Source organism: Alexandromys fortis, unplaced genomic scaffold (genome assembly GCF_014885135.2).
Source record: "Alexandromys fortis isolate MF-2015 unplaced genomic scaffold, M_Fortis_MF-2015_v1.1 scaffold_9, whole genome shotgun sequence".
Classification (NCBI taxonomy): domain Eukaryota; kingdom Metazoa; phylum Chordata; class Mammalia; order Rodentia; family Cricetidae; genus Alexandromys; species Alexandromys fortis.
In genome coordinates this window covers 6,355,288-6,368,089 of record NW_026067892.1, presented here as the reverse complement: position 1 = coordinate 6,368,089, position 12,802 = coordinate 6,355,288, and positions in this window count along the sequence as shown.

The window sequence follows — 12,802 nt, the reverse complement described above, 5'->3', positions numbered from 1 at the left end:
GCAATGGAGTGATGTGCTGGGCCAGGTCATCTCAGAATGGTGGCACCATGTAGCAAGGATCTAAGCCAACATGCCATGTCTCTCCAATGGAGAGCAACTAAGAGGCTCCTGGCCTGCATGAAACACGAGTGTATCAGTTGTTTTAAGCAAAGAAGTGGTCTCTGAGCCAGAAGACACACCACTCTGAGCAGTGCCTGGTGCTGTGGGCAGCAGCATCTCTGGGCAAAGCTGGGCAGCCTTGTAAGGTCTTGAACCAGGCTACTGGTAGCTTGACTGGTTGCTGTGATAGACATGTTTTGCCACAGGAATATCAGTTAGCCTGCAGCTCAGTTCCATACAAAGTTAGGTTGCAGTTCACCCAGAACAGGGACAGCTCTTAAGCGAGTTCAACAGAAGACCTAGGAGCCAGTTATGTCCAAGAGAACCCAGGGGCCGGAAGTCCACAGCTGAGAATGGATGTGGTCATTTGGGTCAGTTTTGTAGGGGTTGGGACACTGACAATTGCAACTCCTATGGATGTGCTAAGGTACATGCCCCAGCCCCTTCTGCCCCAGCCGTCATGGGACTTTTTAACAGTGGACAGTGGAGTCTGACTTCCAGGTCTCACTGGTGCAGATGGCATAGCTGGTGTCATCACCGTTGCATGGACTGGACACAGACTTGTCCTACTGGGCACTAGTCTGCACTTAGCACTCCTTGTGTGTATTTTCAGTGAGCCAGCTGTGACAGGTTACAGGTGGCCCATGACCCACTCCTCCCTGCTCTCAGATGTAGCAAGATGAACCCAACAGCCACACCAGCCTAAGCTGTTACCTCTAGCAGTCAGGGTGGGGGGCCTTTGTGAACTCTGGCTTCTGGATCTGTACTGTGTCAGGAAGCCTTAGCCCTAAGCTGTCTGTCATCTGCCGGCAGTTTCCAGGCACTGACCATACAGCCAGCACTTGATCTAGGCCCTGCCATCACAAAGCCCACGGCCAGGAGAGAAAATAAGGATCCTAGTACGCCATAGTCCACATACAGCAGGGAGACAAGGCTTCCTGCCCAGATAAGCAGGGCAATGCTGAGGATAGGTTGGACCGGGGAAACTGAGTTCTTATAAATCTCAAGGTGGGGAGAAAGGCCAGTGGTCAGAACAGTGGGGCTGTATGGTCTTTGGTGCCGCCTGTAGTCACGCCTGGTGTCTCCCAGAACAACGGGCCATTGCAGACAAAGGAGGAACCCACAATGTACCAGTTCCAGCAGTACCATCCAGGCAGGCATCACAGCACAGACCAGCCCACTTGGGGTCTCTGTGTAGGGACCATGCCGACGACAAGTGGCCAGTCATCCTTGCTGAAACCACAGGGTGGTTTGTTCTGAGGCAGTAGCTAATTGGGACACCTAAGGCTATAAATCAGACACACACTGCCCGGAACATCTGGGACTAAGGCACCACAGCCCCTGAGGAGCTGTGCTCATCCATTTTGGGAAGAGGTTTATTTAGCTCACAGCTTTGGAAATGACACGGTGCCAGCTCCATGAGGCCCCACCTTGGCTGCGATAGCTCACGGGAGCTAGTAGCCACGCCAAAGTAAGTAGGAGGATGGTACCATCACACAGACTCTGGGGAGCTGGGAGGAACCGAACTATGGCTCTCAGGACCCTCTCAAGGTGATAGAGGCTTCCCAGAACCACTCAACCATTCAGTGAACAGCACTGACTGGAGGACCTCCCGAGCTGTGGACCTAACTAAATATTCTACTTCCCATGGCACTGCCAACTGCACAGCAAAGGGCGCTGCGAGTGACTGGATGCCTAGCCAGAGCAAGAGCGAAACAACACTGTCCTCAGCTCCACACCAGACAGCAAGCTGAGCCGTCCACAGAACCACTGTCCTCATGGTCCCAGATGCAGAGACTTCAAGACTGCGGGGGTTATGTCCGTCTTCTACTTGGGTCATCCATCCCATCAGGGGCTTATGTAGGTATCCTTGTTGCCAGCTTTTGAAGTAGGACTTGGGAGGGAAGGGACACAGAACCAAGACAGGCCCCAGAACAATAGGAAACCAGCAGGGACTCCAGAGGGACAAACACATGTGACAGATGACAGACGAGAGCCTCACATCTGGAGCTCCAAGATCACGAAATGCAGTACTACTCCTTCCATGCAGTCCTGGCTTGTAGGTGACACCTCCTCCCTGTCTCCACAGAGCCATCCCTATGTCCAGTCTCCTTCATGAGGACATGGTTGTGTTGGATTTGGCTTGTCCTGGTGACCTCAGTTTACCTTAGTCACCTCTGCAACAGTCCCATTTCCAAACAGGACCATGTTCAGATGTACGGGGAGTGAGGGTTGAGTTCAGCAGTAGAGTTTGAGAAGTCACTGAGCCCTGGTCCCTCACAATGCTTATATGTCACTCCTGACTCCAGAAGTCAGGGCTGAGCCCAGATAGCCTTACTCAGAGCCAGCTTGTCCTGGAGGACAGAGTAGCCAGTCCACTGAACTTGGAGCCCGCACGGTAGGGAGGGCCACTGGGGTAGTTTAGTCAGGTCATGTATGGCAAGTCCGTGACAGGACGTGTACCAAAGAGGAACAAAGAGATGTTTCTGAGACCTGCTGCCCAGGGCCGGGCTGGACATCGAGGGTCACTGCTCTCACTCCTCATCTGCCCTCCGTGGGGTCCACTGGGTGGGCGGGAGGTCAGGAGTCTGTGGGGAAAGCTGAGCTGGCATGATCCTGGCTGGACCGGAGCCTGCTTCTCTTCAGAAGTAAGCCAAGGCCGTCTGAATTCAATGACTGGATTGCAAGCTTCAGGGAGAAGTGGAGCGGGGGGTGGGGGGTGGGGGGGGGTGGAACGACGACAAGATGGGCAGGAAGCACATTTGGGGACTGTACTGAATCACACCTTGGTCGGTTCCAGTGCCATCTGTCTCTGCTGTGCAGCCGTTACTCCTCTGCTGCCATCAGCTACCTAATGGAGGCTGCACTAAATGGCCTGTGACAGAGTCAACCCTTGGCTCGAAGGAAAGGCCTTCTCAGGATAAAGAAGGGCTCACTTATCTTGTAGATGGCCGTCCTCAAGCTACACGGAAGGCAGGCCTGCAGAACGCATGGCACCATCAGCTCTCCCCGCCTCAAAAGGAACACAGGAGCCTTGCAAGCCCTTGGGATCCGAGGGCAGCAGCACCTCCAATCTGTCATTTCTAGAACATGTATCTGCTGCTCTTTTTTACGTTTTTATTATCTGAGAATTTAACATTGTATGCCCCATCACACTCACCTCCTAATCTTGCCACGTCCGTTCCTTTCCCCTTCCACAAAAAGCAAGTCCACTTTGTGTTGTCCACATATTAGCTGGAGCATAGGCAAATTCCCAGTGGCTAGCCCCACAAGGGAGGATGAGTCTTTCTCTGCTTGCATCCACACCAGAAGCCATCAGCTGGGGAAAGCCATTTAGTGGACAGAGCTGGACAGGGCCAGTTTACCTGAGCCCATACCACATACTGCAGTGCTGTGGCCCAGTGAGGGGTGGAGCCAGCTCTCCCAAACCCGCGGACATTAACTTGGCTTCAGGTGGCTGTCCCGACCACAGGCATCTGTATGGGTTTTAGTGAAAACATGGGCCGCAGACACTGACAAGGCCCTTGGCTGTATCGGAACCACTGACCCAATCACAGCCCTCAGTGGCTACATGGACTGAGACTCAACATGGTCTCGGGTGGTTACACATGTCACATCAGCATGGCTCCCCAAGAAAGCAGAGCCTGAGGACATCACCCAGGCACTGTGCAGCAGTGCAGACTGCACCATGTCCCCATGGCTCACAGGCTTCATCATGACCTGGGCAGCAGCCTGTGAGCCACAGCCCTCTCTCTGACCTGTCACTGCCATCATGTCCCCAGTTCAGCCTCTCTCCCTAGCACAACACACCACTCTGTGTTTCTGTCTTTCCTACCTCTCCATCACGTGTTTGTCATAGTGGTGCCTGCCTGTCCCGAGCTGCGGGTCCAGGGTGGCACTTTAGTGGTTTCCAGCAGCCTAGGGCCATGGGGACCTGCCTGCTCTTAAGAAAGGCAAGCAGGTTTGTAGAGGAAGCCAAAACAAGGCAAGGCCACGGACCCTCATAAAAAGACACCCACATCCATTCTGCAGTAGTGGCCCGTCCAGGATGGGGTAGGAGGGACATGTGCCAGCTACCCTTTCTGACTCTCCGTTGCCTCAGGGAATGTCAAGAATGAACGAGCACATCCAGGTGACTTTAGTGCCCGAGTGAAGGGTAGTGAGGCCGAGAGAGACACAGGTCTGGTGGAGGCACAGGCTGGGGCTGAGGAGTAGCTGATGCTTCTGTCATCAGGTCCAGCGCTATGGAAGGTCGAGTCTAGGCTCATAGCAAGTCCCCAGGGGCATGTGCTATACACAACTATAGAAGCAGACAGCTAAAAAGAAAGAGCCAGGCCACATGTCCTGTGTCTTGGACGCTGAGTAGGAACTTCAAAGTGTCTGAAGTTTCAGTGACTAAACTGTGGAGATGGGGATGCGAGCTGGGGCTCCCCACCGAGGACCTCCATGCCTGGGAACCTCCAGCAGGGTCATTTGGAAACCATTTTGGATACAAGGCTGGTCTAGAAACCCTGAAACTCCCTATGCAGACCAGGCAAGTTGGCCTCAAACTCACAGAAATCCACTTCTCTCTGCCTCCTGAGTTCAGGGGTTAAAGATGTTTGTCAACACGCCTGGCTGTTTTATGAACTGTTGATGTTCTGAAAGTCTTGATTGCTTTTCAACTACCTACAACACAACCCCTTCCTTGAGGGTTGCTTTAGAGATGATTAGTTTTTGGAAAAGACTGTAAAAATCATGAAGATGTACATGTACCGTACCCAGTGATCCTGTCCCTGGGACTTCAGCTTAAGGAATGGAATCTGGGGGCTGGAGAGATGGTTCAGTGGTTAAGAGCATTGGCTGCTCTTCCAGATGACCCAGGTTCAGTTCCCAGCACCCACATGGCAGCTCACAATTGTCTGTAACTCCAGTTCCAGGGGATCTGACACCTTTACATCAATGCACATAAAGTTAAATCAATTATTTTTTAAAATAAATGGAATGGGCTTGTACATTAACTAAAAAATTATACGGAGTATTGCCGTTGCTCTTGATTACCCAACTAGACAGCAAGACCTTATTGCTGAAGACAACACTCGTCCTGGATGCAGGGCATAGACAACCTCTACTGACTGGCTATGAGGTCTGCTCCGCAGGACAGATTTCATGCCTGGTTCTGTACCTGGTTAAAAGCCCATGACTAGAGAGATCATGCTCTGGAGAGAAACCTGTTATTGCTATGTTAACGGTCAAGCTGACTTCTGAATATTTATGCCTATGCCCACAGATCTGTGTGGCTCTCAACTTGGGTCAGAAAGTCTTCCAAAAAGAAGTAGCAGCTGATGCAGAGACGTCTGTCTGGTCAGAGTGCCAAGTGTGAGTAACTGTGAGTGCTCACCTGTATTAAATCAGCCCGGCAAAGGCTGAGAGAGCAGCAGAGGAGTGGGGAGAGCGGAAGTGCCGAGGGATGGAGGGGCAAGTGAAATGACGATGTCCGGACATGGTGTGGCTGCTGCACAATCAACCATAGCAAGCCATGCATGGCTACTTGCACAAGACCAGCGCAAGATCAAGCCAGGAGAAATGACAACACAAATGGGGGAGGGGCCTCAAGGCCCCACCCTAGGCAGAGGGGCAATCAGCAGTTGATGGTTGTAGAGGGAGAGAGGGAGGGAGGGAGGGGAGCCCTCCTTTGAGAATGTGGCTGCAGGGAGGTTTCCATACCCCAGCAGCTGGACTCACACCCATGGACATATGGACAGGACTAATTGGACTCTGAGTTATTAACAATGACAAATGGGTTACGGGGTTGGGAGGTTGACATGAAGGGCACTAGGAGGAAGAGCTGGGAGGGAGGTAATGGTGGAGGGATATGATCAGAATCCATTTTATGAATATATGAAATTCTCAAGGAATAAATAAAATATCATTTAAAAATCATAACTGGAAGGAAATCACCATGAAGAAAATTATTAAAGTGTTATATTTAAAAAACTGACTGCAGGTGCAGTTATGGAAAGGTGTTTTGGCAAATTACCCTACTTGTTCGCTTTTTTTTTTCCAGAGAGACTCATTTTATATACTCCACGTTAGCCTTGAATTTGTGGCGATCCTCCTGCACTAGCCTCCCAAGTGCTGGAGTTCCAGGTGTACAACTTCGCATCTAGCTTCATTACTGTGCTTCTAATAATAAGACAATAAACAGTATTGGAAAGCATAATACAAAGACTGAGCTTGGGTTATAAAACAGTAGCCCCTTATTTTTAAAAATTTAAAAATTGTGTGTGTGTGTGTGTGTGTGAGAGAGAGAGAGAGAGAGAGAGAGCGTGCGAGAGCGCGCGCGCGCGCCCTGGAGATAGAATTACAGGTGGTTCATGATGTAGGAGCTGGGACTAGGGTCTTCTGCAAGAGCATCTCCAGTCCTATTTTTAAGACTATTGCAGCCTTGTTGATAACTCAAACTAGTTTTTAAAGATTTGCCCCCCAAAAGACCTTGGGGTCTGAGTGGAACTAAAAAGTCTTCAATGGAGGAGAAGACCCTGAAAAAAGAGGATAGTGCCTCAGGACTCAGAGTTGAAGCAAGGGGTAGAATTGACAGTGGCAGGATAGACTGGAATAAAGAGAACAGAAACTCTCCATTGTTTCCAAAAGGTTCACAGTGTCCTCCTGGTCTCCTGTGTGGGACAGACATGGCATGGGGCCACAACCAACCAGCGCTCTATTTCTCAGTACCCTGAAGCTTCAAAAGCCTTCACTCTCATCTCACTGGGAGATAGCTTTGAGTTATTTGCTGTTTCCTTGTTGACCAATCTACAATAAAACCCTTTGCTCAACCAAAACCTGGGGTCCAGGTACTGGTTTCCATATGTGCCAGGCAGTGACTTTCTTTGGCATCATCTTGAGGCATACGGAAAGGTATTTGGCTTGAAGGGAAATCATAGAACTATGATCAATATAAGGTAAGTAGAAAGATAGCAAACAATGTTAGCATTTGCCTGTAACCACAGTACGTGGAGACAGGAGGATCCAGAGCTCCAGGTTGTCCTAGGCTACACAGCAACTTCAAGGCCAGCTTGGCCATGAGAAGCCCTATCTCAATAAACCCCAAGCCAAAACAACAGCAGCAAGAGGTCTGCAGATGTCCAGCTGGGAGATGCTGATGCTCAAGCTTGCCTTTAGCATTTCTGGCTCATTTTAAGATCCTTGCTGAATGTACTGGGGTGCCACTGACCAGAGAGTGTCGAGATGCACTTAACTGAGCAAGCCCATGCCTGGAGTGGTCCTCTTTCCAGAACATGCAGTCAGAGGACACTGACCACCCATTTATAAGATCACCATGCGCCAATGTGCACAGAGGTTTGACCGTCCGTCCACAAGAGGACAGAAGAGGGGTCAGGACAGGTGAGGGGCTACATCTCCTTTTAGCAGAGCAGAAAGGTGAATTGCTGCCAGCTGCATCGTCCCTTAAAGTACCTCAGGGAAGAGGCAGCACATCTGCCGTAGGCTGGCTCGTCCACCCCATTACCCTCATTGGCCATTAGTGAGGGGAAGTGGGGCTCGGCTGCACATTCAGGCTTCGGTAAATAACGTGTCTGTTCTCCGCAACTTCCCGGCCGTGAAGCCATGGAGGGTTTGCAGCCCCTGCAGTCATTCGCTCTTCACATGGGCTCTGAGCTCTGCTGCAGAGGGCCAGACGCTCAAGTTCACTCCTGCCTCCTGACCAGCCAGCCTCAACATGTTTGTTCCCAGAAGGGCCAAGGCTCAAGGGTCAGCTGGGGATAGGTCAGTGGTTTGAGACGCTTCAGGGTCTGCCTCCACTCTTACGGTCACATCAGGAGGTCACCTTGCCCCCACAGGACAGAGCTTCCTGGTGCCAGGGAAGGGGTACAAACGGATGTCACAGCCCAGGGTAACACTGGATGAGACAAGCCCTTGTAAGGGGCTTCTAAGAGCATCAGGCATTCTGAAAGAATACAATGTGCTAATCACAGTCTGTCCTCCCCTCACCCCCAAGCTCAGTGCTCCCACTCCTTACAGAATCAGCGACAGCCACGCACTAAGGAGGCCCTGACTGCAGGACCTTGAAAGACCTCCATGAATTTTCACAACAGGAGGGAGGAATACAAAGGCATGTGAGAGGTATTTGGGAGCCTCTTGTGGAGGCTGAGGTACAACCTGGGCACTGACCCACGCAGGGAAGAGTCTGAGGTGAAGGGAAGGGTTTGTGACACTGGCTGGAGACATACTTGGGCCCACTGCCATCCAACACAGACTGAAGCATGGGCCCCAAGGCCCCACCCAGGAACTCAGTCCTCCCCCTGGCACTAAAGATCTGTACCCCTGTATCAGATGGCTTGTCCTGGTATGTCACAGGCTGAGGCTTGGGGTAGAGATCGGTGTGGGCAGGAGTTACAGAGGATGTGGACAGAACAGTTCACACTCACCTAAACCGAACACCTTAACTGTCATCCAGGTATGTAACAATGCTGATACCCCCCCCCCCGCCCCCAAGAGCAGCAGAGGCCACAGCACCCTCTGGGCACTGGGTACCTTCCACCACATCTGCACAAATCTTGCACACCTCCCTAGCTTGGCTGTGATGTGGCCCACCATCCCCTTGGCCTGGGAGGTCAGGCACCTCTCCTGAATGTCTGGCCCAGAGCGCTGATGAAGAGCCAGGGCTACAACTGGGGCAGCTGATTCCCCAAGAGGCAAACTTGACCAATGTGAGGGGCCCAGGCTCCCTCCTGTCTCCCTCTCTCCCAGACTCTTTAGAGAGACATTTTTAGCCGGCGGTGGTAGCGCACACCTTTAATCCCAGCACTCGGGAGGCAGAGGCAGGTGGATCTCTGTGAGTTCCGAGGCCAGCCTGGTCTACAAGAGCTAGTTCCAGGACAGGCTCCAAAAGCTACAAGAGAAACCCTGTCTCGAAAAAAAGAGAGAGAGAGAGAGAGAGAGAGAGAGAGAGAGAGAGAGAGAGAGAGAGAGAGAGAGAGAGAGAGATTCTTCCTTGTGGCCTGTCCAAAGAGAATAGAAGGAGGGGTAGATGAAGACAGTCCTGCTAAAACCGCTATCATCTAAGGTCTTCTCGGAAGGGACGATAATGGTTTCACACTACAGAAAAAACTGCTCTCAGTATCATACAAACAGCTGTGTAATGAGGCCCTAGGAACGAGGTTCACTTATATGAACTATCAAAAAGGTAAAATATTTATTGAGCTATAATGACCTGAGCTTGATCCCCCCATACCCACATAAAAGTATGTGTGTGGGGGAACAACCCCACAAAGTTGTCTTCTGACCCCGACATGTGCATGCTGTGTCATGTGTGTCTAGATAACACACACACGCGTGCGTGCGCATATACACACACACACACGAATAATACAATTTGAAAATCAGAAGAATGACTTTGTAGAAAAGCTTTACATGATTTAGAGACCAAGAGGTTAGGTTTTTCGTGCTCCAGAGATGTTTTTAGTGTCTGATGGTGGTGTCTGTCAGCTGGCATGGTGTCCATTCTATCTGGTATACAGAGCTGCTATCTATTTAAAGACTGACACACAAGACTCTGTGCCAAGTGCACATACATGCCGCATTCCAAAGAGTTTATAATTAAATTAAGGATTGAGACATTATTAGAATCTTGAAATAAAAAAATCTAATTTGACTTTCCTTTCCTTTATTCTAGGCCTTAAATAAGTAAAAAGAAGAAACGATTTTTTTTAAAGTGCTAATAGCATACCTTATGATTCCGAGGCTGGCATTTTTATCAGTCTAAGGATTATTCTTTTGTTATAACTAAAGATATAAACAGGTTATACATGTTCTAAACCAACACCTGCTTATAAGTCATAGACATATATGTTTTAAGCTGGTTATAACACAAAAGTTACTTATAGGATTTTCTAAGATCAAATTTCAATGCACAGGTCTTTTCTTCATATAATGTGTGAGTGTTTTGGCTGTATGTGCACCACAAGTGAGCCTGCTAACTACATAGACCAGAAGCTTGTGTCCAAACTCCTGGAACTGGAGTTACAGATGATTGTGAACCACCATGTAGGTGCTAGGAACTGGGCCTGTGTCCTCTGCAGGAGCAGCAAGTGTTTCCCATTGCTGAGACATCTCTCTAGCCTCTCCACACTTCTTTTTGTTGCTCAAATTTTGCAGAGAGTTTATTTTTTGACTCTGCCTTTCTTCCTATGTGGCATCAGATCAGTACAGGTTATATCAACCCCTAGCCACAGAGTAAGTACTCAGTAATGCTGACAGGGAAAACGTGCAAGATCTGAATACCCTACCAAAATCAAAAATTAGAGCCCCAGGATCATGGAGGTTCTTGGGCATGTTACTATCTCTCCACTAGGTGGAGCTGTTGCTCACCTTTCTGCCTTGATCCCCTTTTGTGCTCTGCAAGTCTTGGTAGGCCCAGGAATGTGGTTCCTTTTTTAAATTCATGCTCTTAGATCCCACATATCAATCAAGTGATGGACAACCAGAAGACAGTGTCCCAGAGCACTGGACAAGAAGTGCTCAACAGGAGATTGCACCTTGAGAATACAGATGGCAGCCCTGGCCCCTATAGAGATTGTCTCCAGGTTTGGTAATCTTGTTCATGGCTGACTATTCATGTGCCTGCTTTATAGTGTTTGTTTCATCTTTTCCGAAGTTCTAACATGGCTGTGAACAAGACAGAAACAAACTGGGAATTCCATCCCTGAGGTTTGCAAAACTAAAAATTCACCTTCCCATAGGTATAAAACGCTGCTTTGTCCCCCTCTGGCCAGCACAACCATGCCCTGGCCAGCAGCTAAAGTAACATTTCCATGCCCTTAAAAACATTGTGTTCTTTGCCAAGTCAGCCCTCCCTCCCTCTCTCCAGTTCTGGGCTTCCACAGATCGTTTTGCTGTTTCCATAGTTCTGCCTCTCCCGAAATATCACAGCCATGCAGTGTCCAGTCTTTCGAGATCGGCCTGTCACGACGCTTCCTTGCCTTCTCGGGACTTAGAAGCTTGTCTTTTCAGCACTAGTTCACGTCCTCTCGCCTGAATGAGCTGGTTTAGTCACCCATCTGTCTACTGAAGGGCTTGTGGGCTCCTTCGGTCTGGACAATTATAAATAAAGCTGCTATTGTCCGCAGGATCTACCATTTATACTGCTACCCAAAGCCAGGGAGACAGTAACTAATGAGAGAAAGTAGACTCAAGGCTGGCGAGAGCACACAAGGAAAACAGACTTTCTCTCTCAAGCCTCCATCTGAGGGGCAGTGCTCTGGTCTCTCCTTCCACCACGGGGATTCCAGAGATCAAACTCGGGTCTGAAGTCATCCCCAAATCAGGGTCTAGGTTTTCTCCTGGGAGTTTGATAGTTTCACATTTTATACTTAATAACTTTTGTGATGGGTTTACGGTATGTTTTCCACGTGGGTGTCCAGTTGCTTCCAGACCATCTCTGCTCTGTAGGGCTGTCTTTGTTCCTTTGTCAGGGGATCAGCTGACGATTATCAGCTATCAACAGGGCTCTTTTCCCTTCCACTGACTGACTTTTTCTTCACATACATCCCAATGGCACACCTGCTTACTTGCAGTGGTCTTCCTCGGAGACCCACCCCCTCGGATTCTCAGGTTTCCACTCAGAGTGGAGAGGCCTGGGGTGTGAGTACCTGGCAGTGAAGGCGCACACAGCCTGTTCCCCCAGGCAGGCAGTCACTCAGCATGTTTCTCTGCTCCTTAGATGCTGGCTGTCCGCCTTTCTGACTGCTGTTGTTTCTTTCGCTGAGACAGGAAGGGACCACCACAGGTCAACTCTGGCCCTTTAACCTGTTATCCAGCCCAAACCATACATGGGACAATCTTTGTCATCAAACACCAGATCAGGCTCCACGGCCAGAACATTTGCAGACCAGTCCCTCAGGACTAAACCTACCTATAATCAGTGGGCTTCAAGATGACCACAATGACAAAGTCAACAGAGTTGTTACAATAGGAGAAAAAAAAAGCAATTAAGCCCTCCAGCTTCACCTGCTCATAGCTGAGCTAAGGTTTTGGAGGTCACACGGCTGAACCAGGTGTTGTGTGCTTCCCACCAGCACATAACATGGGTTAGGGAAATAGGTACTTTTGCAACAACAACAGCTACATAGCTCACACACAAGTACTTGAGGCTATACTATCCAATGGGTGACTAAGACAGAATAAAAGGCACATCGTGTCTGTACCCTCTGCTCTTTCCATTCAGGCCAGTCTCTCCTCAGTTCTGCATGTAAACTTTTCACTTGAGTGTGTTGCTGAAGCCTAACACACAATGAGCTTGGCCTGCTGCCAGTGAAAGTGAATGTGTCTTCTGTCCTGCCATGTACTTTGCACCCATGGTCCCTCACCCTTATCCTAAGACCCAGACAAAAACACGAAGCCAGAACAGTACTGAAGACGATAAAGCCAGCTGTAGCTCAACAGTGCCTAAGCCAAAATGACTGCATACAACAAGGAAACATCGTCTGAAACCATGGCCACGGACAATTGCCAAACACTCCAGACGCTCAAGTAACTGTGAACTGTTCCCTCTGCTGAATGGGATGGCTGGGTCATGTCTTAGATCATGGCCTCTGCTCTTACTCTGAAGCTCCACTCTACCCCACCATTTTAAATAATGCCTGTCTTGTTCAATATGTAGCTTGGTCTCATTTCTAGAGTTTCCATGTCACAAGGTCCCACTGTG